Source organism: Podarcis filfolensis (genome assembly GCF_964270895.1).
Source record: "Podarcis filfolensis genome assembly, chromosome: 3".
Taxonomy (NCBI): domain Eukaryota; kingdom Metazoa; phylum Chordata; class Lepidosauria; order Squamata; family Lacertidae; genus Podarcis; species Podarcis filfolensis.
The window spans coordinates 59,389,314-59,412,300 of record NC_139606.1 but is presented as its reverse complement, the minus strand read 5'-3'; the positions used below and the strand labels follow the sequence as shown (position 1 = coordinate 59,412,300).

General features: G+C 42.4%; 2 long non-coding RNA genes across 2 annotated transcripts in view; both read right to left on the bottom strand.

Annotated features, from left to right (window-relative positions):
- Positions 1-22,987, bottom strand: part of LOC310760040 — a 592,410-nt gene that overhangs the window by 468,767 nt on the left and 100,656 nt on the right. The gene's annotated exons all lie outside the window — the stretch shown is intronic.
- On the bottom strand, positions 837-22,800 carry LOC310760029. The gene is made up of 5 exons (XR_014546703.1): positions 22,758-22,800; positions 6,810-6,956; positions 5,772-5,947; positions 1,448-1,498; positions 837-922 (listed from the first exon to the last, which is right to left on the bottom strand). It is a non-coding gene; the product is annotated as an uncharacterized lncRNA (long non-coding RNA).

Here is a 22,987-nt window from a genome sequence, read left to right as displayed (position 1 = left end):
TATTCCACAGCAAGTGTCTCCCACTGCTGCTTCAGGGCTATCTTGGCTGTGAGTCCTGCTCCCTGCCCTGCAGGCCTTTTTATACCTGGCCTGGGAGTGCAGGGCCCTGATTGACTCCAGCTGCAGAAGCTGAGGCTGCTAAAGAAGCCAGAGACCATCTTGGCTGTGAGTCCTGGAAGATCTGTTCCTTGCTAGCCCTTTCCCCACCTGGCCTGCATGGGTGGGGCCCTGATTGACTCCAGCTGCAGAAACTGAGGCTGCTGAACAGACTCCTGGGTTTGGCTGTTGTTGTGTTTTTGGGTTGTTAGATGCAGGAATCAGTGGATTTGAATGAAAGAGGAGGGCAAAGTAGGGTTGTCCATTTGTCACCCCCATTATTTACTCTAGCTGTTGAGCTGCAATTAAAACAATCTGGTCAAAATAAAGACTAAAAGAAGATACAATAATATTGTAGCACTGTATGTAGATGATATGGAAAGCAAGCACCATCACTAATGTACACTTCTCCCTTAAACCATATAATGAATTAACTGATGGGTGTAAAAGTACTCAAGAACTCAGGGTGAACTCAGATTTAAATATAAAAAGGATCCTTTAGCTTCAGGGTGAGCCCAGCTTTCTTCCAGCTTGGCAACCAAATTGATAGGTGTATAATTTCAACAAATTGAATGCTGGCTTAGCTGTCAGTCTTTTTTATCCCTCAGTAATCCACTTTCTTGGCGTTTTCTTATATATATACACACACACACACACACACACACACACACACTTCTTTCTGTATATCTGTTTATTCATCACCTTCTTAATTATTTAAAATGAAAAATGCCCACATTTGCTCCCTCTGTATTTGGTGAGGGGTGTTGCAGAAGTATCACGGCAGGCCAGCCAATCAACACAGCCAATTTCAGCTTCAGATGTTCAACTAGTTCATAAATGCGCACACACACAAACAGCACAAGATATACTGTACTTTTCAGATATAATTTGAAAAATATACATCAGTTTCTCAAAGGGAATTTCTTTGAGATAATTTAATAGCGGTGTCATTAGATTAACCAGAATATATAAAATATATATAAAATGCTAGAGGAGTGAATCATTCAGAGATTACTTGCAATTTTTCTGGAAGTGTAATAAAAAATAAACAAATTCTGGAATAGTGTGTTTTAGATAATACAAGAAAGTACCGGCTGTAATTTGCTGTGTATCCAGAAAACAGCTCAGAGGTGATGTAATTGTAATAGATGTAACTGCAATTGCTATCTACGGCTAATGCAATCAATCAATAGGACTGGTTTCAAGAAGTCATATATTTCATTACCCAAAATACTTGCTATACTTTACGAGTGATCCCAGAAACATTTCTGTTAGGCAATATCAAAATGTCTTCCAAAGTTTAAACTGGCCAATTAATGTTTGAAAAGATTAAAAACCAAAGTTTATTTACCCAAAGATGGCAGGGTTCAGAATGGACTCAAGGACTCCGAAATACAAGGAACTGGAAGAAAAATGCAAAGTTTATATGGAGATAACACTCTTACTACAAAATTCAAGCCTGTGCAAATAATAATTAAATAAATGAATAAACAAATAAATTTTGAAAAAGCAGAATGCTGCATGGCTGTGTGCACATTGCTTTAGGCTAATCTACTTTGAATCTTGAGCCTCCCCATGCAAATTCATATCTGCTCCTCATTCAGCTTTGCCTTGTAATAATGCAAATCCCACCCTTTGATGGGGCTCCTCTTTGCATCTTTCTCATTCCCAACTATAGCACACCCAAGTATGCAAACCGATTTCCAACCATTATATTATTCTCCCCACAGAAGCCAAGTGTTGTGTAAATCAGCCCATGAGCCCTTGCAGCTTTATTTTAAAATAAGTTACTTTGGCTTTTACAAAAAAGAACTAAGAATAATCAAAATATTTCAGAGGTAATTGTATTGTCTTATCTGGCAACATTGCAGCCCACTGATAAGCATAAGCCCTGGAAGCAGGAGACATGTCTGAAACCTGGGCTGTCCCTACTGCTAAGAAAAGATAAGGAATAAAACAATATGGTGCACAAGAGCTTTGCTATACACTAGGATAAGTTTGTCTTTGGAATCAAAATATCTACCTCTGTTGTCATTGTGATGGGATATGTATGTGCAGTAAAAAAGAAAAAAAGCATCATAGATCTGAAAGGAAGAATATAGCAGGTTATCCTATTGCCCCAAGGCAGGATATCCTATGGCTGTGTACACAGTATACCTTTAGAGCACATGAGTGAAAAGCCCTTAAAGAATTCTGGGTACTGTAGTTTGTTAAGGGTTGCTGGAAATTGTAATTTTTTGAAGGGTAAACTACAGTGCCCAGAATTCTTTGTGGGAAGGAATGGGATTTGAATGGGCTTTAAAGGTATAGTGTGTACACAGATATTTCAAACACCCACAGAAGATACCAGCTCACTTTTGCTCCTTGAACATCTCCTAGAAAATAGATTACCCAACTTCCCATTGCTCAATTAAGGATCTGAATGTGGGTCTCTCTTAAATATGAGGTTATGCCATCACCCATTTTAATCCCCAATAGTCCATACTGGAGAGCGAGCACAGGCTCCCCAAAGAATCCTGTTAATTGCCTCTCCCAAAGCTACAATTCCCAGCACCCATAACAAACTGTAGTTCCCGGGATTGTTTTGGGTGGGAGAAAATGTATTTAAATGTATGGTGTGGATGCGGCCTAAATTTTACAAGGTGGACCTGCAAAATAATCTGTTGGGAGGGCAGGGAGACAAATAAGCACCCTTAAAGATTTTCTTTTAATGTACAAGTAGCAAATTTTATCTGCAAGCTGAGCACAAACACATACTCTCTGTTACTATGCAGTTTTTTTAGTGATACAAATGAGTCCTGTATTCTTACAGCATGTGAAGGAACAATGCAGTTTTAGAAGCAGTCTTCACATCTAGATTGGAAGTAATCTCATCAGACAAGCTCATTTAAGCATGTGTCATTGTCGTCGTTCCCCCTCCAAGAAAGACCTCGATGTCAGCCACCCTGCATTCAGCTGCTAACTGGAAACTGAACCTAGTCCAAGATAGATACAAAAATACTTGAGAAGGTGGACAGAAGCCACCAAGGGTTGAAGGATAGGCTGCAAAAACCCAGAGAAGCTGCCATTCTGAAAGATGGCCATATGTATTGGGATATTAACAGCTGTTACCTTCAGAAATGCGGCTGATTTGTCTGTCTTAGGCTCTTTAAACAGGCATCTGATCAAAGAACTGAGCAGCGGGTCATTGGGGAATGCTATTTGGCTACGCATACCGAGAATACTGTACATTGTTAGCCTCGTACTTTGGTACTGTGCATCTTAGTCAGATTATATTGCCTCATAGTCATCTCTTGAGTAGAAGTGAAAGGAGCTTGTGCTGACAGTAAATCCAAAAATACACACTTGTGTTGCAAAAATTATCAACTTTTCTCCCCCGCCTCCCAGAATCTTCTCCGGCTCCATCTGCCACAGTGGGAAAGATTGTGTATTGGGACTCCGAGAGACAAGCTCCTTGAAGGCAGCTCTCATCTCTCTTGCAGCCCACCTGATTTTGCCATCTCTCTCTAGTCCAAGGATGGGGAAGCTTTTCCATCCAAAGAGCCACATTCCCTCTGTGTAGCCTTCCAAGGGTCACTTGGTGGGTGGAGAGAGTGGGCAGAGTAATTCAGGCACATTTTTCCTTTCTGCCTTTTTTGGCCTCCGTCTGTCTCTGGAGGCAATGGAGGGGTGGAGTCACTGTTGTAGAGTTTTAGCACCTGCTGTGGCCAATATGGGAGAGTTATGTTTCCAGTAGGCTAGATTCTTCTGTGCCATCAAGCCAGAGGCATCAACCACTAATTGAGCGGATGAGACCAATAGTGTGTCCAAAAGTCAAGAAAAGGTTTCTGCATGTGCTGTAGAAGGAAGTGAGGGGCAGATGGAGCTTGCCAACCTGGGAAGGTAGCCCATCTAGGAGAAGGAAAACTCTGGTCTAAACCTCCATGGCCTTGCGGGATATCTTCAAGAGAAGAAAAGGCTAAGGAGTAAACCCTACACAAATCCAGAGTAGAGTCCCTAAGACAGTTGGATGATGCCTTGTAAGCCTCCTTCTGGCAACTCCTGCAGCCAAGCTGGTGCCAAACATATTGCTCTGCTTTCCTTTGGATCACAATCAGCAAGGCCAAGAGGGGGGTCTTGTCATTTGGGCCACCCAGGACTTCTTCCATACACGCTGTCCCGGCTTGCATCCTGGGGAGGTCACGTTGGTGCTGCTAACACAGCAGTTTGACTTCACTCCTGGAGGCACACAGACAGATGCCAACAACAAGCCTTAGAGTATCAGAAGCTGTGAATAACTAGTCGGCCCGGTAGCATCGCACCTCTTCTGTTGTTTCATGCTATGCATTCTCAGAGCAGAATGGGTGTTGCAGGGTCGGTTTCCTTTTGAGGAAAGAGCATTTGGAGACTTAGCAGGAATAAGTAGGAAATCAGAAGCTGATATAGTCTTTGAGGGCACTTCCAGGCTGTCACTATTTTTGAGCGGGCTTCAATCTGTCTAGGCCAGAAGCAAGCATGCGTGTTCTGCCCCCTTGCATGCAATTCAAGGTTATCAGCAGCCCCCCACAGGAAGATTTTCCAGCCACAGCAGTTCAGCTCATCAGGAAGAAAGGTATGGCGGTGAGAAGCAATGCATCAAAAAGGCCAGCTGCAGCTAAGCCAAAGCCGAAAAGTAAAGCAGACTACGGTGCAAACAGGGAAGAGTTATGTTGCAGCTGTGAGTGCGGTACCTATCAATTAGAGGCCTTCTGTGTCCCTTTTTCAAATACATCTGTTGACGCTAGTAACTGCCACTTATGGAAAGGGTGAAACAGTGTAGGCATTTTCCCTATTGTAAAGTGCGTAATTCTGAAGGTGGCAATTTCCTTCATGCGGTAGGAAAATTGCTCACTTTCTTGAACCGTTCTCAGTAATGAGACCAAGCACAGTGGCGAAGCAACAACCCTGCCCATTGGTTCCTGCACAGATTGTGTAAGCAATATCCAACATTGCTCTGGTTTTCAGCACTTTCTCCATGTAAGGACCCAAATCTAGGAAGTGCCAACCTCCTAGTGCTTCCCTAACTCCCCTCCCCCTGGACCAGTTGGAAAATGCTGAGGGTCATGGCAGAATTGTTCTGCCTGTTGTGGCAATTGTAATTCCATAGAATTCAAACTGTTTTCCTCTATACAGAAAAATGTAAGGCTGTTGTCATGCTGCAGTTCACATGGTTGTCAACAGGAGGCAACACCAACTACAGCATGAAGAATAGCAGTTAGGTGAACAAGCAAGTAGCATGGAGGAAGCTGTGAGTTATAACAGAGGTACTTCACAGTGTTTATTAATTGAAACTTGAAGGCTGCAATCCTATATACACTCAGTGGGTCTTACTCAAGAGTTGATATGTATAGGATTGCACTGTCAGTAAATAAAAGAAATTGGCTCTCAGAGAATTTTGCATTATTCTTTTTTTTAACTGCCTATTTTTTGTACCCTTTATTGTGTGTTATTGAGTTCTACAATAACAGCTCTCTCAGATTTTTAACATTATGTTGCTGACAGCTATTTTTCATATCACTGTCATTTGCCACTCCTTTTGTTAACTTTAAAAAAACAAACACATTGTTACTAAAATTAAGTATTCATACCATTGTTAACTGAATCTTCTGCCCCATTGAGTTAGCCATTCTGCAGACTTTTAAAAGAAATAAGATTACCTAGTTTCACATTGATAATAATTTTATCACTCTCTGGATTCCTTCCACTAGTACACAGCATTTTCAGACACAGCGTGAAATCAGAAAAGCTTCTTTAAAACATGAAAGGCTGCCAACTGGATTTCCTGATACACCATCCTCATGCCATGTCCCCCAGGACTGAAATTTCACCATATCTAATTAGTAGAAAGGGGTGGGGGGAAGAAATGTTTAACAAGGCATAACTGCATATTAATTGAAAATCAGAGATCCACATTGAAACCCAGAGGTCCTCCATTATGGTTCCATTAAAACGTTGACATAAATACTGTTATTTTTGCATAAGATGGTATGGTTGCTCTGTGTGTGAGCTCATGCATGCAAGACTACTGTTCATACTGTCTCGTGAAAGCCAGAAAGACTCAATAAATCACCGTCCAGAAGCAGAAAATATCGTCCCTTTGGTCTCAAGAATGCCGTAGCTGCTTCTATGCTGCAAAAGATGAGCAGTCCCCATGTGCTCTAGTTAGATGCAGCTGTGATTTAACTATCTTCTACATAAAACATCTGGCAGCGCTCTCTGGAGTGCATCTGAGACTCTCTATGATTTTCTTGTCATCTCATTCCACCTCCAGGGCCTTCTATTCCCTGACAGCAAGAATAATGCACAGAGGGAATGAATAATACATTTCGATTTGACCCAGAAACAATTTTTTCCCCCACTCAGACTTCTGGCTCCGCTAAGGTTACACTCCTCAAACTGAGAAGCCTCGTATCTAACAGCTTGGCCTCCAAAAGCCTGTGCTAATTCAGGCATGGAAGTTGCTTGCAAATCTGCAAGACAGAAGTTACAGTCTTGCTTTCCATTGAGATGCCACCCAGAAGTTGATAACAAAACTGTGGGTTGTTGCCAATTCTAACTAGAGATGAGGCCTATAGCAAGACGTTGCAGTGTGGAATATTCCTGTTTGGTGTTTCCATCAGCCAGCCATGCTCTGTTCTATCCCCTTTCCCATATATTCTTCCATTCCATGGAAACAGAACACTCCCAGTCCTCACTGGGTTGTTTTTGGGATTCCCAAACGGAGGGTGATGGGCTGTTTCTTCCCGCTGAAGGTCTGAATACACCTCTGTTGGAGCATTCCTATGGTCTAGTCCTTCTTCTTCGAGACAGATTCTTGTTTTGCAAAGCAGAGTGTTTTGAAACTATGGCAAAAGGGAGGAAAGTAAGGGCTGACATTTTATGCTAAATATTCTAATTTATATCTAGAGATGCTAACAGAGGGGGGGGGAGGAGAAGATATTGGTGGCAGCAGAAAAAACTGGTTCCTAGGATGTATTGTGAGCTATCATTTACTTTCATACTTTTGATACTGAATATCTTCCTTCAGCTTGATGTTTTATATTAGAAAATTGTGTGTGTTGCACGAGCAGTAAAATGTAGAATTTTGTGACAGGGTAGGCGAAAGCATTTGCAATTGAGTATTTCTCTTTGTTTTATATTTGATATAGAGCTTTGCTGCATTTTGCCATCTGGGTTTTCTAAAAGAAAAGGCTCATCATGGCAGGAAGGGACAATCCATCTTTGAACAGTAATTATCTCCAGTGGTGCTGAAGGTCTGTGTCAAAGAAATTATAATCTTAAAATGTATTTCTTCTCAAAAGCACAAAGAAAATATGTCATAATCCACTGGCCAGAAACACCCATGTTTTACTATTTAACATATTTCTCTGCTAAACATGTTTTTTAAAACGAAACAAAAAACCCTGTGCATTTAGAATTTATAAATATACACTTACAGTGGCTTTTTTGGCTCATAAAGGTTGCAATTTGCCATGTCTAATAACGTCCCAGTAGGCAACCTCCCTTAAAAAACACACACACAAAAAACTCCAGCAGCAATAATAACAGAAATCCAAAATATACTATTTTAGAAAGAAAGAAATGGTAATATTTATATGTGGTCTCTCAGCAAAAGATCCTAAATTTTGCAGAAATGAGCACAGTGTTGTTCAGAGCCCTCATTCTTGATGGAGGGGGTAGTAAGGGTATTAGTTCCTCACCTACAAAGAGGATGCAAGGGGTGTCTGCGTGGAGGATAAGAACACTTCATAAATACCACTGGCTGCTGGATGTGGCTCCTCCCTCAAAAAAAAACTTGTTTGAATACGGAGAACACTGGGCAAAGAGAATCCATCCTGAGAAATTTGTGTCTGCCCAAGATTGTAAGACAAAACTCTCTTTGAAGTGTCCCGTAGTAGCTCAACTACAGAAGTTCTGGGTGAGTAGTATGGAGATATATGAGAGGGTAAGGCTCAAACTCTGAACTGCAGGCCATGGGAGCCAAGTTACTGTTCCAGTGAGAATGAGCTTAACTGAGCACTCAAGAATAGCATTCAAGAATAGGTTGGTGACAGGTCGAACCCATGTCAAAGCCCACCCCAACTGTGGTTTGAAGCCAGAGAAGGGTCATAATTGAGGATGGGAGGTTGGGGTCCTCATCTGCCTGAGAGCACCCCCCACCCAACCAGAGCCTTGTATTCCAAAACCTCAGAGTAACTTCCAAGTCCATCAAAGATGGGGTCTTAAAGCTAGATTGCCATGTGTCCTACTTCACAGGGGGCACCCCTCTATTTGAGGGCAATCAGAGGCCAATCCTATACTTAGAGGAGTCTTCTATTTGAAATGCTGCTTAGTCTAAATCTGGACTGATAATAAAGAGCCATAAGGAAAGAGTAGGAAGGGTCTTGAAGTTGCCCAGGAATAGTTGGCCAGACCTGGCCAGACAGCAGACTCAGCAAGCACAGAGGAGATCACCTGGTCCCAGACCACCCCATTCACCTAACCCTGGCTGGAGCATTTGCGGGGGGTGGTTGGACTGTTGTGGGGAGGAGGGTGCTGGGAATTCAGTTTATGCCAGCTCCATTACCTGCACTTAACTTTGCATCCGACTCCTTGTGCCAGAAAGAAGTCTAACATGTACATAAATGAGAAATTAAACTCCACAAACAGCACACACAGAAAACAATCTAAATGATAGCCTGGAGTCCCACTTTTAACAGCATCACATAAGGCACCCAAAGCCTACATGCCATCTGCTCTTTTGGTTTCTTGCACTACTTCAGATGGAGCCAGATTGATCTGACACTGCATTGATATTAGTTGTACAACCCTGTTATGAGGAGTTTAAGTAACACGCAGTTACTCTACTCTATATCTTAAAGGCCCATGAGGGGAGGCACATCCCATGGCAAAATGGGAAGGTGCTACTCTGCCCCTATCCCAACAGTAGCGGATTCCGGCAAAATCTTGCGAGATCTCACTGAGATCAACATCCCATGAGATCTTGTGACACATCTGTCTGGAGGTGGCACTTCTTGGGCTGCCCAGCCCTGAGGCCCATATACAGAACTGGAAATGTTTACACTTCCAGTAATATAGTAATATGGTGCCTTAAGTGAGGACAAAAATTAAATAATTCATTTTGGTACAGTTGCTTCTTTAATGGATCTTCTCAGTAGGTAACCATATAAATATAGGTATTATTATTATTATTATTATTATTATTATTATTATTATTATTATTATTATTTTGTGCCCCCTCAGCTCAGCACCCTGGGGCGGGGGGAACCACCCGTACCGCCCTAAATCTGGCACTGATTTGAAAAGATGCTGCTATATCAAATGACATGAAGAAGCAACAGATAAAGACCTCATAGTGAAGTACCGCTTTGATGTATGCTTTTCTCGGTATTTTGTAACATTATGCCTGACATCAAAACTATTGCAGATACACAAGCTATAAATTTTTCATTGTTTTGAGGGATCGAGACACAGGAAGATGATTTATCCCTGAACATTAAAATAAGCATAAATAGCAAAAGGTATTCACTTTCCCATTTCTTCTGTCTACAGGGCTCGTTTCCTCAGCTCCTTCAGCATTTCAGTAACCCCTGGTATTAAAGGACACTCATTAAGAGAAATGGGATAGCACTGAAGGATACCTTACTGTGCCTGAGAGAATTCAAGGAGAATAGGCACACATAACCTTCTGCCTGTATCTTCCTCCCATCTCTGTCAAAGACGGCACTCTCTCCTGCACAATGTAAAGCTCCAAAAATTTGTTTTCCTCTTTAAAATACAATAAGGATAAAATAAGACTTTGTTAAATGAATAGAAGTGACAAGTGACACAATTCAAACATCATCAATAGCTTTCAAGCCGTCACAACAGCAGCAAACTGTTCTAAACCCACACTTTTACCAAGGACATCAATTTATCATCCTGCAAACTCCTTTGTGAAATGCTTATGAGAGAAATGCTTGACAACAAATGCCATTTAAAAAATGTAAGGGTATGTGAAAGAACCTGCACTGTGTCAACTCTCTGGAATTTATTTGTTAAAATATTTCCATGGAACTTTTAGATGGTTCTCTTCATCATAAGCTTTCATTTCTCAGTTCTCTCTGGTTTATTTATCTGAAGCACTTTTTCTATCCCCAGAAAGGGTCCCAGAGTACCTTCCAAAGGTCAATAATAAGACATCATCTGCCCTCAGGTTTACAACCTAAATGCACAACACAAAAGGAAAGGTAAGTGAGAGGGAGGAGGTAAAAAGCACACTAATTCTTACATAGCAATCCAGACTCCCACAGGCCAAAATACACAAACAAGCATCACTTCAGTGAAGCGCTTCCCCTGCCACAGCCAAACATGCAGGTGGGTTAAAGTTGCAGAGCCGGGTATTCCAGGAGCAGGAGGGACTAAGCCGGCCTGAGAGTCATTGGATTCTGAGCTGGTTTAACTGCCATTGTGTGACAACAGCAAGACTCGTCCAGGCCTAGTTGTTGCAACAGTTTTAAGGTGGCAGTTATGGTCCTGCTGCCGCCCACCCTCAATGCTGCCCTGGCCACTGTGCATCACTGGGCTATGTATCACCTCACCATTCAGCAGTCAGAATTTGGATTGCCCTCTCAGTTGCAAAGTTCTGATAATGAGCAACTGGAATGGAAACTGGAAGAGGCAAAAGTTCCTGGTCTCTCAGCAGAGCCAGTGGAGTAGCTCTGCTTCCCTGTACTTTAGCCTGATGGAATGGTTGCTGCCAGGTACCATTATTTACTAAGCTTTTCTCACTGCTTTTCTCAGAAATCTTCAAACAGTTTTTCCCATGTGCATCATAATTACCAACTCTTCAAAGTAGGCTGCCCTTATTCCCATCGTACTTGTAGGGAACGCCCATGAAGTACAGTGACTTGCTCAAGGACAGCATTGGGTGCTATGGGGTGAAGGTGAACTATGGCTCAGGAGTTTTACCTGCTGGATCACACACCTGCTGTTTCTGAATGCTGTGCTGTTTGCACCGCTTATTTCTGATGCTTACCGCATTTCACAATTGGTGTGCGTCTTCAATCAACCACCAACATCTAAGATGCAGAAGAGAGAAATGGAACGTCAGTCCTTTGTTTTTAAAGCTTCTGTTCCACCTCCTGTGTATTTCAGCCATGTAGGACTCCAAATGCCAAAGTCTCAATCTAGAGATCAGAGAGTGCAGCAGAATATAGTGTGTGCAGTTGCAACACAAATGGAGACCCTCCTCATCCCCCTTCAAAGATGTGATTCATGTTGTCAGTCTTGACATCTCTAACCAGGCAAGCAGAAAGACCAAGGGAGAAAAGCACCTGCCCTGGGTCTGGTGACTGGCCTTTGCCTTAGGCTTACAGTGCTGCTCAGAGAGCTGAAGCAGCAAGTGAATGATGCAAAGCATCAGGTATGCACCTTTGGCTCATGATGTAACCTCACATCTCACAGCAACTCTTTGTATTTTCACCTATGTGCAAGAGCCTGTTTCCTGTTCACAGATTTTTAGGGTATAAGAAGTGCCATCCGAATATATTCAGAAGAACTCTACTAGATCAGGCTAAAGGTGTACCCAGCAGCCAACTATATGTTTCCAGGAATCATACAAGCACAGGACATAAATTCAATAATGCTTCCTCCAATTTTTTTGTTCCAGTAACTGTTATTCAGTCACTTCTTTCTGCTGAGATGGAAGAATCTGCCCACTTCAGTTCTCAATGTTTCCCTTTTTTCCAGACTTAAATCTCCACCATTCAGCAATTTACATTAAAACAGACAAAGAGACACCTTATGAAAAATTGTCAATGTGAATTTCTCCTAATGTACACATTTTATATGACATTTTGACCAATACACATATTTTTGCAAACAATTTCCCCTAATATGATGCAGTTTTGTAACAAATATATGAGTTTTATGCAATGTTCCCCCATTATATGCATTTTGTACATATTATTTGATTTGAGAATTACATTGCAAAATTCAGATAAATTTCAAAGAATGTGATTTGTTTCGCATGTGGGTTCAAGAAATGTGAATTAGGTTGTTGTTTGCAAAATGAACAATTGAATTAGGTAGTTTCTCAGTAAATTAAAACTTCTCCTCCACCCTTACCTCGTGAGTAAAGAAGTTTGATTCAGCTATCATTGCTATCAACCAGGCCAAAATGTGAGGCCCCACCCCCTCAGCCCTTGTGATGCCTTCCTGAAGCTGAGTAAGGGAGACACTGGGATTTAGGAAAGAGGCACAAGGCTCTAGCAGGGTCTGAGTCCTCATGCCTCCTTCCCAAAGCTGGGCAAGCACTAACTAGGCTTTGGGAAGAAGGAAGGAGGGCTTTAGGAGCCTGTCAGAACCATGCACCTCCTTCCCAAAGCCCAGCACTTACTAGACCTCAGGAAGGAGGTGAGAAGGCATTCCCTTGACCTCTGTGCCCTGTGCGGGGGAACCTGTCTTGCTGCCCTAAATCCGCTTCTGCTACAACTGTTGATAAACTATCATGAGTGATTCAACTAATTCAGGTATGGGCAAGTGGATCTAATAAGAGGCCAGATCCAGAAGTGGCCAAATCTCCACAGAGCCCTTTGACAAGTGGGGCCATCCACCTGCTAATCATCTATCATAATACAATGAAAAGTTCATCAGGTGATTGAAAGTTCAAGCTGTAGTTACAAAGATCTGGGTTTGGTCACCGAACTGCCTTGGTTCAACAGGATTTTACATATCTATCTATCTGAGCTATCTGTTGGTCAGAAGTTCAGATGATATAGAAACATGTGCAATATAGAAACTGCATATAACATTGAGAAACATGTGCAAATACTGCACATAACATTTTCCTGAAAATAATTAAGCAGGAGGCATCCCAACTAAATGTGCACCAAAATGGTTTTGTTCATGTTACAGACACCTTTTTATTGACTTCATTAGGGCCGGATACAAGTTGGGCATTAAATGACAGGAGAGGTTTTTCCCCCTTGTTATAAATTTATGAAGTTGTTAAAATCCTTTCTTTTCCTTTATCTGATTAAGGGGTGGGGGTGGGGGAGAGAAATCAAACAAATTGAAGAAATTACTCTTTCTCACTCATTGGCAAACATTAGTATTTAAGAAGCAATTAAATAGCCTGACAGTAGGATCAGGAAATCACAAGGAAGTACTTCTCACCGTGCATAATTAACTTATAAAGTCAGTGTCACAATAAATTAGCATAAACATTTTATGATGTGGCCTTTTAAAAGGATGAAACAAATTCATTGGCAACTGTGTCTTGTACTCAAATTATTTGGTGTGGGGGAGGGGCTTGGCTCAGCAAATATATTAATGAGCTCTAACATCCTCCCCAACCCTATGTGCCCTTGAAACTTTCTGAAAATAGTAGCTAAGGAGCAGAGGCACCAACAGAGGGAGATGGGGGGGGCAATGTCGCATGTGTGATGTTGCGGATCACACATGCAATGTCAGGACATCAGGAGGAACCAGTGGCAGAGCTGAATGTGTTGCTAGCACAGCCTCAAGGGCTGGTGGCTCCTCCTCTCTGGTGCTCAGCCTCCTCCTGCTGCTACCAACATCTGGGGGCTGCTCTCCTGTCTTTTCCTTACCAAGCAGGAGGAGGAGGAGGAGGAGGAGCTGCCAGCCACTGACTGCACTTGGCTCCACGACAGACCTCTTTTTATTATTATAAATTTTATTTATAATTCTCATAAACAGAGCAAAACATTAAATTAAACATTGCCTTCCCCCATTCCATTGTTCCTTCTGATTACCCCTTATTGCTGCATATATTTACTCCATGTTTCACCTTCCTCATTTTATCCCAACGTAATATTTACTGCTGAATTTACTCTAGTCCTGCTAATGTTCTAACCTGTTTACGACGATTCTTCAAATATTCTACAAACGTTTTCCAGTCTTCCTTAAATACCTTCCATCAGCTAAGGGCTGCTTCCCCCATCCTTCCCCCCCGCAGCAACAGAAGGAGAAGTAGCTGGCCACTGAAGCCTTGTCATGCTTGACTCTGTGCTTTGCCTCCTCTGCTCCCTGGTTTTTTTAAACATTAGGGACCCCCCCAAAAGAAATTGGGCGCCCAAAGAGCTGAGCCCCTAGGAGTTGGCACCTGTGCTAAGGATGACAAAATAAAAAGTAATGAGCTCAGCCAGGCCTTCAAGCATCTCTTGCCATTCAAGCACTGAACGGTCGATCAATGCCCCCATGTTCACAGAACACAAGCAACAAAGAATGCATGGCAGCGTCATGTCCTGGGGCTTCTGTCTAGAATATTGGGGTTACCTAGCATAGCAGTTCTTATAGTTCCATGTTAATCCAAACAAATAATACATCTTTTCTTCCCTTCAGTCTTCAGAGTTACAGACAGATGACTCGTACACATTGTAAGTGTGATATCAGTGCACAAGAAAACAGAAATGTGCCCTTTAGTAATCTTTTACTAGCCCATATCTGAAACCAGTGACCTAGAACTAAAAGGCTACAAGGCCCATTAGAATCCCCCTGAGCTGTGCCACTCTCTGGCACAGTTCTGTGTGTGAAAGGCAGCAAAAGGTTTTTCAATTAGAACTCGAAAATCATATCATAAAACATTTAGGATACACATGAATTATTTAACGCTGTATATTTTCCTTATGAAAATCTAGCTTTTTTCCAAAAAATAAATAAAGGGTGTGAGGAATGAAAGTTGTGTTGTTGCCTTTGTAACTTAATTGCATGAACACAGGGAAATCTTAAACCCAGTTAAGCTGAAGTGCTAGACTTTAATTTACAGAGTGGTAGCCATGTTAGTCTGTTGCCGCAAAGAAAAAGTTGTGTCACATCTTGCAGGCTAACACATTTATCACGGCGTAATATTTCTGCTTGCACATAAAGATTACACCATAATAGTCCTTTGAGATGCTTCAAGATTTTTTTGTTTAGACTTTTAAATTTTAGTTTAGTTCTCTTGGCTTCCGTGAGGATAGCATCAAAAAAACTATCATGAACATTGATTTTAAATCATTGGAAAGCAGTGGAAAGCAGAAGAGATGAAAAAGCAATAGGAAGAAATAATAGAAATAGAAATAATAGAAACATCCAAAGATGGAAATAGTGGTGCCTTCAACTATTCTCAGATTGGGTTGGACTGATAAAGCAACAAAAAACATGTTGCTAAAAAAGTGAATTTATTTCTGCACAACACTATTGCCACATGAAATGGCACATATTCATGGAATTGAATAGACTGGAGTCATACTATAAGCCATTGGGATGTGGAGTTACATTTATATATTATGTATTAACATACATCTATAAGGAAGACACAGTGGTTTTGGAGGCAATGGTGCCCTTGAGATCTTCTCCTGGTGCCCACAAAACTTCTGAGTCACCACCAACTGCCACCATGGTCATGAGGTGGCATGAATGATAATCTTTTTCACCCTTGAGAAGTATATGGAGCTGAAGGAGGAAGCTGGAAGAGTGACACGCACTTTCTGTCTCTTGGGAAAAGGTGGGCTGATTTGAGCGGAGGAAAGAAAGGACTAAAAGAAGGTGGTGCCCATTGGCACTTCTTCAAAAACCTTCAAGTGGTTGGTGACACATTTTAGAACAACGGAGATTCCTAAAACAATGGTTCTTGTGGGGTTGAAGTGTTGTCTGGTGCAAGGGCAGCCCACCCCATCTCACCACCCAAAGCAAAATGGGAATTGCCACTTCCAGGCCCACAGCACCATGTTCCACTTCTGCCCCCACTGCTGTGCCCCAGCTCTTGACAAACTCAGAAAACGGGGGGTTGCATTGCTCTATTACCTATAATGCTTCATAATGGGCAAAATGGAGGAGGGAAATGCCCATTTTAATTTTTTTAATACTGGGGTTTTGTACAAGAGTGATATTTATCTGGCAAAGGTTCATGGAAGTGCAATGAAGCAGTACTGTGTATTGATCCTATCTACACTTTTTTGTGCTGTTATTTTTAGCCTTTTTAGTTGCATGTTTGTAAATCATGTAAAAGGCAACCCACAAATTAATACATAATAATATTTTTTAAAGCCTGATGATGACAGTCTCTAGGGTAAGCCCTTAGATGTACTGTTGTGGAAATCTTGAGAGAGAGCACTCTCCTAACCAGGTTGCTAAAATCTGGAGATGCCGTCCCCATCCTTCAAACAGTGGAAATAGGCACACGTGGTATCATTTGGGCCTCCAGAAATAAAATGGCCAGATTGTACCTAAGAGAGGAGAAAATGGAAGCTGCTGTGCGGTGTCAGAGGCCACCCACAGAAAAGTCTTTGCACATGTGGCAGAATGCCGCCGCCACCAACCCGCATAGCCCAATAGCTAATGAGTTTTTATATTGGCAATGTTGCTGATGTAGAATGGGCTATCGTTATGCACCCAATTTTCCACAGTATAGCAAAATGGATTAAATCTAAAAAAAGAAGAAGTAGAAGTACGCGCTGGCATTTTGATGATGATTAAAAACTGCATGATGCATGCATGAGCAGCACTGATTGCACAATGAACTCCCATCTGGAAGCACCCTTAATCCCTCTTAGCCCAGATGGATTCCAGCAACTCTTGCTGCTAGAGAGGGTGTAATGGATGAGCTGTGACATTATCCTAGATGACTTCGACCACCTGGGACAAATGGAGGGTCGTGCAGTATCTTGAAAGTGTTTATATAATTTACTGCGTTTCCTGCTTTAGGCTTTGAAATGTCATCTTTCCTCTCTTTCCTTCCCAAGACAGGCTTTGGGAAGACAGGTCTTTCTCTTTCTCTCATAATACTAGAACGCATTCATCCAATGAAGCTAAATGGTGTGTGTGGTGGGGAGGGTTTCACTACACACAAAAGCAGGCAGTGTTCTTAAACTATGGGATGCACTACCAAAAGAGGTAGTGATGGCCACCAACTTGGACACCCTTAATAGAGTCATGGAGGATACGGCTACTAATGGCTCATGACGGATGTATGCTCCCTCCAGGATCAAAGCCAGCATGTTTCCGAATACTAGTTGCTGGAGGATAGCAGCAGGATTGGGCTATTTGTCCTCATGTGGTACTTGGAGAATTCCTAACTGCCAAATGTTTAGGTACTGTAAGAAACAGGATGCTGGGCTAGATTACCTTTGGACAATCCAGTACGGCTCATATTATATTTACCAACTCCAGCTAAGGTCATTGTGCCAGGGCCAGCCCACCCATGAGGCAAACTGAAGCCGCCTCTTTGGGTGGTGGAACCCAATGAAGAGATGCTTCCCTTTCTGCTGCTGTTGAGATTGTGCGGCAGAAGCAGCGGCTTCTGGTGAGATCTTGCTGGAAGCTGCTGCCATGTGACCCTGGTAAGTGAGGCAGCACCTCAGATGGTGAAATGGGAAGAGCTGCCCCTGGTTGGTGCCTCCCCCCCCCCCCACTTTCCTCAATTTTCAAGTTCATCACCATCACCATCACCATTTTTATTTTTATTTTTTAACTCTCAAATCTGAAAAGGGCCATTTCTGCTGAGGATAAAACCAAAACTCACCACATACAATCCCCCCCCCCAAGTTGGCTCAGCCTTAGTTTTCAATTTGTTTACAATTAATTGCCTGAACATATGCCTCTTTAGAAACAGCCACATGCTTGCTGATTTTTTTTTTATTCTTGTTAAATAGATATCTATTTTTGTACTCAGAGCAGAATTATCAACTTCAGCTTAAAGGAACTAATTCAATTTTTCTAGACAGAACCATGAGACGCTTCAGCAGCTTCTATTATAATCAAGAAAAGGCTGCTGAAAAGACATTTTTAAAGGGCGGGAGAGCTGACTAAAGGTTTAAAGAGAAGAGAAATCTGACAGCTTCTGAAAATTCTGTTTCTAGCCACACAACTATTAGCATGCAGAGGAATGTGTGCGGAGAATGCTCCCTTGCAGACATATATAAGCCAAAGTTAAGAAAATCAAATTTTCGACCCCCATGAAGAGAGGGGAATAAGAAGTGCCAACATGCGCTGGATACCAAAATAGAGAAGGTGCAAGGTGCAAGGTGCCTAAGATCATGGAACCACCTCTTTCCTCTAACCCAACTTTGTACATGGTGGATGCTGGCAAATAGGAAAGCCAAGTCATGTCAGGCCACCTGTATCACTTGTGCTCAGCTTGAGATTGCCTCATTGCCTCTTCGCAGAGAAGGGAGAATGGGGAAGGCACATCAAAATTTGATAGGTGCTGTCAGCTAGTTCAGATTTTTAAAAGGGAGAGGCGGCAAAGACTTTATGCAGTGAGAAACTTACAGCCCTCTAGATGTTGAAACTTTGGTGGCTCCAGATCACTCTGTACAGGAAGTTCTTCATCGAAAATAAACTTCTGTTTGGGGCAAGTTGGGGCAGTTGTTGTTTGTTGATGTAATGTGAGCAATGGATTAAATTACAGCATGCTTGTTTGGACTCATGTCTTTAGAAGCACATCCCCCACATGCTCTCTGGATGTCCAGAGATAAGAGAACAGGTGCACTGGGTTACCAGAGCAACACCAGCAAGGTTGAGGATAGGATGCTGAGTCATTCACCCTCCCATTGGTTCAGGAATGCAGAGACGGGCGTAATAGTCTCTAGGGCATTGCTTTCATTATGTGTCTGCTATGTCGCATCCTGTCCTGCTTGCTGTCAGGGTCTGACTCTGAATCTGTGTGAGTCAGGGAAAGAAGTTCTACATAGCTAGCATGGTGATAGTCTTGGTGGATCTGTACATATGTATCTGTACTTCAAAGATCAGAAGAACTGTATACAGTAGATAGCAGTGTTTAGCTTTGTCTTGTGTCTGGAGACAATAAACATTTTGTTCCTTGGAACTGTGTGGGAGAGGAGTTTTCCCCTTAACTCTGGAAGAAGCTGTTCTGCTGGGAGCAGAAAATCTCTGAAGACTCTGCTAGGCCTCTGCCTACTCTGCTGAGACATCACACTGGTGAGGTGTGGTGAACTACCAACTGACTTCCACACGTCACCAACATTGTTTTGGCAATAGTAGCTCTTAATTGTCATGTTGATCATGTATTTGGAACAGCATGGTGGTCATCTATCATGGTTTGTGAATGACTAGCTCTCTGATTGAGAGTACCATTCTCACCCAAAAATATTATCTGTAACACTAATTTAAAAAATGAAGAGCAAAGCACACGTGTTTTTCAACGGTTGAAAGCTGTTAGGTTTTATTGGACCTGCTGGCCCAATAGAGACGTACTGTAAATGTTTGGCTGAGGTAGAAATGAATGTACAGTAGGTTCTTTGGAACTATTATTGTGCAATGATTTGTGACTCAAAAAAAGTGTTTCTCTTCTTCCCAGATACTTCCCTGTACCTCCAGTTTTTCACTGTTGTATAATCTTATCTATGCATCTTTCTTTACATTCAGACACAGAATTTGTAGTTAAGGTACTCTTCAGCTACCAGGTGAAAATTAAAGTGTTGGTTTTTATTTTCAAAAAAGAGAGAAAATGCTTGGCATGCACTGAAAGATAATGGAAACCAGGCAGAGAGCTGAAAGTGTAAGCTTAGCCACAAGGACCCTTAACTTTTATTTGAAATCACTGTTTGAATAAAGTGCCCCTTCAATGTGTATGATTACGATTTATTTTGCATTGACATAATTCTGGTCTACATAACCGGTTGAGATACAGAGTCAGTGAATTGAATTTGATATATCTATAGTCTCTATGTACACGCCGCTAGAAGCTCTTTCTGTACACACCACACTGAAATTAATTGGAGCCTTTTGAGTAGCTTGAAACATTCTGAATGCATTACATCAATTTTTCGTTTAGAGTAAATGCAAAGGAATGGCTATACAAGAATGCACAAACTTGCAGAAAATGGTCCGCCCTAGCACTCCCAACTTCACAAGTTCCAGATTCCAGATCCCAAGATGGCATCTCTGGATGAACATTGCACAGTTTCCTTGTGTGACTGCATCAAGGTGACTCCATCATATTACTGCTTGAAAGAACTAATTCATAATGCACTTGCCTGCATCATCCTGGAAGGATTTCTTCCTCCTTCAATAGCCTCTAGAGCAGTGTTTCCCAACCAGGGGCCATATTCCAAGGAGGCCACAGGTGAAAAATGTGTAAATGGGGGGCCATAGCACGAGGCTAGGGGGCCACAGAGGGAAGTGAGAAGTAAAGGTGAGGAAATCATTAAAAAAAAAAAAAAATCCTGATTGGATGGCTAACCGCTTGGCCAACCACAAGCGGGTAAGGGAACAGCCCGCCAGGGCCTATTGCTCTATTTTGCCACGTGTGTTTTCTTGGAGCAGTCTGGGTGTGTTTCTAGTGGGAGAGGGCAATCACTGAGGCTCCCATTTTGACCAGGAGAGCCCGCGATCCAGAACCCCCAGGTCAGGTAAATGGTAGGGTGGCAATGGGTAGGGCTGGGTGATCCAGAGCTGTTTGTTGCTGCTGCCAGTGCTGGACCCTGGGTGGCAGCCTGGGCCTGACTCTGCAAGGCGCAGGTTGCAATCCACTCCAGCACCTAGTAGATCAGGGTCTTTGGATGTTGCCAAGGAGTGCAAGGGCCCATTGGCAGCATTGGCCTGGCTCTGCAAGGCACAGGATGAAATCCATCCCAGCGCCTAGCTGATCAGGGTCGTCTGGTGCTGTTGACTTGCATTTAGTAAATAACTAAATGTCTACTAATCCACAACGCATCCGATGTGTGGGTGGGTGTCCATGAAAGTGTCCAGACAGGGTTGCCTGCTGAAGAGAACTTTTGCACAGGGCAAGTCTATAAGTTCCTATGAGAGAGAAAAACCCCAAAGCTATTAGGATGCAGTAGGCTAAATCACATTCAACATGATTGCCTAAGTGTTCCACCATTTCAAGCTACACCAAAGTGAGTCATTAGCAATTTCATATCAGATTATTTTTCCACTTGTGTTTGAAAACATCTTCTTAAAAAGTGGGGGGGGGGGAATACTGTATGCCTAACACGGTTCCCATTTGTCCTCTGTCAAACACACTTCAGTAATTGATGGGAAAGAGATTATCTGGGATTAAAACTCACACTCTGTGCTTTCTAAATCTACCTTCATTGACCTTACCGAAGGTGAATAAAATGCAATAGCAGTTCCATAATTTCACAGCAAATAATCACAAACTGAAAAGAGAGAAGGAGCAGAGGTAGAGAGAATTTATCTCCCTCTCCCTCTCTCACAACAACTGAACTCAAGGTGCAACTCAGACAACAGAGCTCCCCCATTAGTGCCTGATGAGCTTTCAGGAGCCTGTGCAGTCACCCACCTTGGTTGGTTTATCCATTTGTCAACTTCAGGGCTGCACGATGCAATTTCTAGGAAGTTGTTTGTGTAACCCCCAATAACCTTGAAATATCCAGAATACCCAAGGGGAGCTACAGAAGCCCTACAGCCTTTCACTTCACTGCCTTAGTCACATATGTCATATGAGTCAACTCAGAGGAAAAACACTATGATCTCATGTCTTCAGAGACCTCATGTCATATAAACACATCAAAGGTGCTCTCTAAATCTTGCACTGTCAGCAAGTATTATGAATGCATGTGCTATTCTAAACTTAAATACTGTAGCAGAGGAAAAGCCTACAAGTTGGAGTGATGCCATACACTGTTTCCTAGAAATTCATGGCACATCAGTATTACCATCAAATTTGTCCCTGGTCTGCCAAATCCGACAAGCACTACCATGCCTCAGACGTTTTCCCTGATTTAATAGCCTCATTTCTCCACCCTCCACTTTGGGGATAATTGTTGTGATGGCCGGTAGGCAGCAGAAGTTGCCTGATGTTCCAGCATAAGAAATGAACACTCACTTTAGAAAGGGGCCACAAGAACCACTTTCATCCTTTGGCGGTTAGAATCAGTTCATGCAGACGTTAACAGATTGCAGCACTGACATAATCAGCTTGAATAAATCAGCACAGATGCAATTCTTTTCAATTCTTCTCTACCCATTCAACTGATAGTGAGAGTTGTCCACACTTCCTTTTGGCAGGGATCAGCTCTGCTTGGGAGCTCCCAAGTGGAACCAATCCCACTGAGGCTGGCATTTGTCGCTAAATTTAAAACGTGCTGAATACTAGCCCTGCTCACAAAGGAATAATCAGGAGTGTATTTTATTGTGCAAAAAAGAGGTCCCCCTCCCCCCGACACCCTATAAATATGTTTGGGAAGGTCTCTCAACCCCCCTGAGCAGATCTGGGGGAGGTACTAATGCAAATAGTAATATTTGCAACTAATGCAAAAATAATGGATTTTTTTTTACTACTCTTGCAGGTTTCCTACTCTGATTCTGTTATGACTGAAGATTTTTGTCCCATGCACACCCTTAGAAATTGTCACACCCACTTCTACAGTGGCCACGCCCACACTGACACACAAGCCACCAAGGATTCAGCATGGGTCAACCTGGCCTGAGATAAGTTAAGGAACATTCCCATAGGGATTATTCTGTTCTACTGTTCAGCCAATTTTTTTTTCATTTTTGCCCATACTGGTTGTTGGTTTTGGGGGGCGGGCTGGGGTTGCCCTTCTGTGCTTTTTCTGAAAGGAGCCCTGTGTTCCTTAGAGAAGCCATCCCACAACTGAGAAACATGAACATCTGGCTGATATCCACTGTGTACAGAAGCATTCCAAATCACTATCAATAATACATACCAAGGAGCATCATTCAGCAAGGAAACCTTTGGGCAAGACCTTGTCAGGCTAAGAATATAAGAAGAAATAAAAGTTTCACATGAGTGTACGGTAAGAGCTGACTTAATTGTGTCAACACTGGCCACAGACTGAGAAGCTTTTTCCTGCTTACATGCTCCGCACAGCTGGGATCATAGTTCAAGTGCTCTTCACCTGTCAGCTGGCTCATGTTTGCACAACTTCTGCACGCC